Source organism: Dendrobates tinctorius, unplaced genomic scaffold (assembly GCF_039654945.1).
Source record: "Dendrobates tinctorius isolate UK_male_01 unplaced genomic scaffold, ASM3965494v1 ptg000004l, whole genome shotgun sequence".
Classification (NCBI taxonomy): domain Eukaryota; kingdom Metazoa; phylum Chordata; class Amphibia; order Anura; family Dendrobatidae; genus Dendrobates; species Dendrobates tinctorius.
In genome coordinates this window covers 24,039,341-24,043,864 of record NW_027361672.1, presented here as the reverse complement: position 1 = coordinate 24,043,864, position 4,524 = coordinate 24,039,341, and the positions used below count along the sequence as shown (strand labels likewise).

Genomic DNA, 4,524 nt, shown 5'->3' with positions numbered 1-4,524 from the left:
CACGGCTTCCTGCCTGTTGTCCCGCTCTCTGTCAACTGACACCTGAGCACGCCCCCTGCTCCTTTTATCCTAGCCCCACCCCCTGTTGCCCTGACACCCTTTGTCGTGTCTCTCCCTTTGTCATCCCCCTGGTTTGATTCCTTCAGGAACCCTGATGGCGGTCCCCTTGGTTCCAGCCCAATCACTATATGGGGGTCCTACTCCCCACATAAGCGTATGCTGGTAGATTCATTACTGACAGCATCTTCAACTGACAATGGGAGTTCAGTGGAAGCACAAGGCAAAGGATGAGAAAGTCACCAACAAAGCTGGTATCGGCAACACCTAGGAACCTCCAGCACCAGCATCTGATCCAGTTTGTATTAGCAGGAGACAGAGTTTTGGTTATGTCTGTGTAGCAACTCACTCGCTATAATGGGTTAGACACAAAAAAACCCACAACTGATGCTGCCAGTTACTGTACAGACTAGATGTCCTGACACCACAGTCCCTAGTAGTGCCTGTGGGTATAGAGATAGCCCTAACCAAAGAACTATTAAATGACAAGATGCACTTAAACTCCCAAAATGGCCACTGACTTGCTTCACATTCCTTCTAAAGAATCGGAAGGCAGAGTGTAAATTAAATTCTAGAAGAGAAGTGTGCTGAACAATGGAAAGATCTCAGAGTGAATAAAGAAAATAACAAAATACCAAACAAAGAATAAAGCAATTACTCTTAGGCCTCTTTCACACATCAGGTTTTCGCCGTCAGGCGCGATCCGGCGCTTTTGACAGAAACCGGATCCGGCGAAATGCAATGCCGGATCCGGTTTCCCCCCCATTGACTTGCATTTGCGCCGGATCGCGCCGGATGGCCATGCGTTTCATCCGGTTTTCGCCGGATCCGGCAATGTGTCGCAATGTGTCGCGATTCGGCGTCTGGAAAAAACGTCTACTGTAACGTTTTTTGTCTCCGGCGAAAAAGCCGTACCCGCCGGATCCGGCGCGTCTGGCTTTTTCACACAATGAAAGCCTATGAGCGCCGCAATGCGCCGGATCCGGTTTTTTTGGTCTGAGCATGCTCAGTAGCTCTGCCCACAGGAGATATATAAAAGCAAGACAATGGGACCCTCAGCCACACCCAACATGCCACCCAAGCCAAGAACCAGGAGCAGGAGAAGGCAGCAGACATCTGCAGCAGCAGCACCATCAGCACCACCCCAAATGGAGCAGCATGCTGAACGGGAGGGGAGTCCAGAAGCAGATGAGAGACGGTAATTATCAAATCCCCAATTCGTCCAAACTAGGGCCATGGAATATCAAGATATTCATTGGCCCTTTGTTTCTCTTTATTCAACAGCCGCCAAAGAGATGCAGCAGCAGCAGCAGAAATGGCATCACTGGCAGCAGCAATACCCACAGCCATGGAGTCTGGCCATCAACAGGACAGCACATCTTCTTCTGGGAGCCCTCCCTCGCATCGTCAGCGTTTGACGGTAAGTTTTTATTTCCAAAATCCATCATCTCTGTAATATATGTCTATTCATTGCCTTTTATTTCAAAACAGGAATCACAAGATGAAGAGGAGCTCCCAGAAGAAGAAGGAAGGGGTGGACAGACGCTTGGAGTGGGCTCACAATTCGTAAGTTTTTTGCATCAAACGCAGAAACACAACATCACACTACACACAACACATAGAAAACAATGTTCTGCAGACCACACACAGCAAACAAATGCCTACATCCAAACACATAACATTTTTTGTTTTCTTCTCTAGTCTTCCCAATCTGGTGCTCGGCCAAGAGGTCCTCGCAGTGCCTCCCAGGGTCGTCGGCGACAGCAACGCGGCGGTCACCAGCGTGTAAGTATAAATATTTTTGCTTTGTTTTTTTGCACTTTTTATTTCATTTCTTTTGTGGAGGCTAATTATGTTATTTTTGTCTTTTTCTTTAACAGCCTTCACAGCGTGCTCCCGACTCTGACGGTGAGGATGGAGGGATTGATGTGGACCGCCTCATCGATCTCGTCAGAGAAAGGGAGCCGCTCTGGAATATGGCTGACCGCCGCCACGCTGACCTGATCATTACCCGACGACTCTGGGAGGAAATCTGTTCTCTCCTTGTGGGCCGCTGGGAGGACCTCGAAGCTCGGGCCCAGATTAAAGAGCGTAAGTATATACAGGTTGCTTGATGTAAACCAGTGTTTCCCGAACTCCAGTCCTCGTGGTCCCCACGGATCATGTGTTCAGGATTTCTATTTACTATTGAAATCCTGAAAACATGACCCCTGGGGACCATGAGGACTGGAGTTTGTGAAACACTGATGTTGTATACTAACCACTCCTTTCTCGTTTCAGGGAACAGAATTGTGAATCGGTGGCGGTCTGTGAGGGATCGTTTCAAGAAGGAGTTCAATAAAGAGATGCGGGCCCCGAGTGGATCTGGAGGACGCAGGAGCAAGTACAAGTACGCACAAGCCCTGTCGTTCCTCCGGGAAACAATGCTCACCAGAAGGTAAATATTACACACCACATGTGAAAAAAATGTTAGATGTAACTTTTTTTTTTCAGCCAGGGCCATACCATGTCAGTATTTTAATTGTTTTTTTTTCTCTTTATTCCACAGCACGGTGAGCAGCACTCGGGAGCCTGCACGATTGGACCCTTCTGAGGCGATCCCTGAGGAGACCGGCACCGAGGGACACTTCGACCGCCCCGGTACATCTGCACCTTCCCAGCCTTCCCACACATTCGACCCATCTGTCCCATCCACCAGCACAGGAGCATCGTGGCCGCCTACATTACATGAAGCTGCTGGTGAGGAGATCGCTTTCCCTTTACCCCACCCTTCTGCCCCTGCTGCCTCTAGTACACCTGCGGGTACTGGGCGCCAGCGGCAGAGGGGTCAGGAAAAGAGTTATGCACAAGAGTTATTGCATCTGAATGCATCTTTCCAGAACTGTCTCAAAGTCTTGTCAGAGCAAATCTCCGCAGGCTTTCAGCAGATCAACTCCAGCATTCTGGAGGTGAAGACACTTCTGCAAACCATGCATTCAGAAGCAAGATCTTCGCCAAACCACACCTTTTTCAGGTCTGTTGTGGAGCGCATGGAAACACTATCTCCTACCCAGCAGATGCATGTAATGCATTCATGCCACGGTGCTCTACAGCAGGTTACCTCCCAACCTCCACCTCCCACCACTGTAGTTCCTCCACCTGCACCCCCTCCAGCCACTTTCCATCCTCCCCCTCCTATTACATCTGCACCCCCTCCAGCCACTTTTCATCCTCCCCCTCCTACTACATACCAGCAACCTGCCCAGTACCAGCAACCTCCCCAGTACCAGCAACCTCCCCAGTACCAGTCATCTCCCCACTTCCAGCAACCTGCCCCGTACCAAACTCCTTCCCCGTACCAAACTCCTTCCCCGTACCAAACTCCTTCCCCATACAACTTTCCATCAACATCATCTGCTCCTACAGTCCCTGACCAACCCTCCACTCCACCACCCACCACCTCTTCTGCTTCCCACATGTCCACCCATTCTGTAGTTTTTTCCACACCTTCACCTCTAACTGTTCCTTCCCCACCACGATCCCAGTCCTCTCTCCACACACCCAGTGTTGAAGTGTCCCGCAGCCCCTCCAGCAATATTTCCACCCCACAGTACACAGAATTGTAAATGTGTGTTTTTTGTAATAAAAATGCCCATTGGGTTTAGAACCTTTATTAAAAAAGTTTTTTGCACTTTAAAAACATTTTACAAAAAAAAAAAAAAATTTAAATAAAAGTTAAATTATCGTTTCACAATGGTTGTCTGTCATTTCTTTCTGCGGCGAACTATGTTTTAAAAAAAGGTTAAATACAGGGTATTTCAAAGGTAAAAAGGTATTCAAAACCAGGTATAACTGTGGGTAAATTTTAGCTTTTTGCCACAGTTGTGTTCCTGGTTGTGTTTGAAGCAAAGTATTTCACCGAAAAAGTTGTGTTTATTGTTGGTGATTTCCTACCAATGTACACAACTTTTGTTAAAAGGTGAAATACTTTGCATAAAACACAACCAGGTACACACCTGTGGCCTAAAGGTAAAAATAGTAAGACCATGACAAGATAGCCAACTTTGGTTGGCAAAGGTATATACTGTTGGTCCAGAAGGTACACAAGTTTAGGGCAAAAATCTCTCACACTCTGTCATCCCAGTGTACTCTGCCTTGAGGTGACATAAAGTATAGTGGAAAATTGTCCCTGAAACCGTCACAGAACTTCTAGTGGTAATATTTCCAATGACAACATCCATCTTCGCCAGTAACTTGCTCTTCTCTCCAACCTGCACTTTCTTCTCTACAACCTGTCAAAGAAGGGCTGTAGGAACATGCTATATCTAGTTTTCCAGTAGCCAATCCCGTTCGGAAGGCCACAAGGGTCAATTTTAAAAACCGGATCCGGCGTAATCCGTCGAAAAACGGATAGAAAAACGGATAGAAAAACGGATGAACCGGATGAGACGGATCCGGTTTTGTCTGTCAAGAACAAGACGGATCCGG

At 47.7% G+C, this 4,524-nt stretch overlaps 1 long non-coding RNA gene across 1 annotated transcript; it reads left to right on the top strand.

The window, feature by feature from the left end:
* Nucleotides 1-1,746: 1,746 nt before the first annotated feature.
* Nucleotides 1,747-3,603, top strand: LOC141080871 (uncharacterized). Its single transcript, XR_012229178.1, has 3 exons — nucleotides 1,747-1,842; nucleotides 1,938-2,148; nucleotides 2,338-3,603. It is a non-coding gene; the product is annotated as an uncharacterized lncRNA (long non-coding RNA).
* The last annotated feature ends 921 nt before the right edge of the window (nucleotides 3,604-4,524 follow it).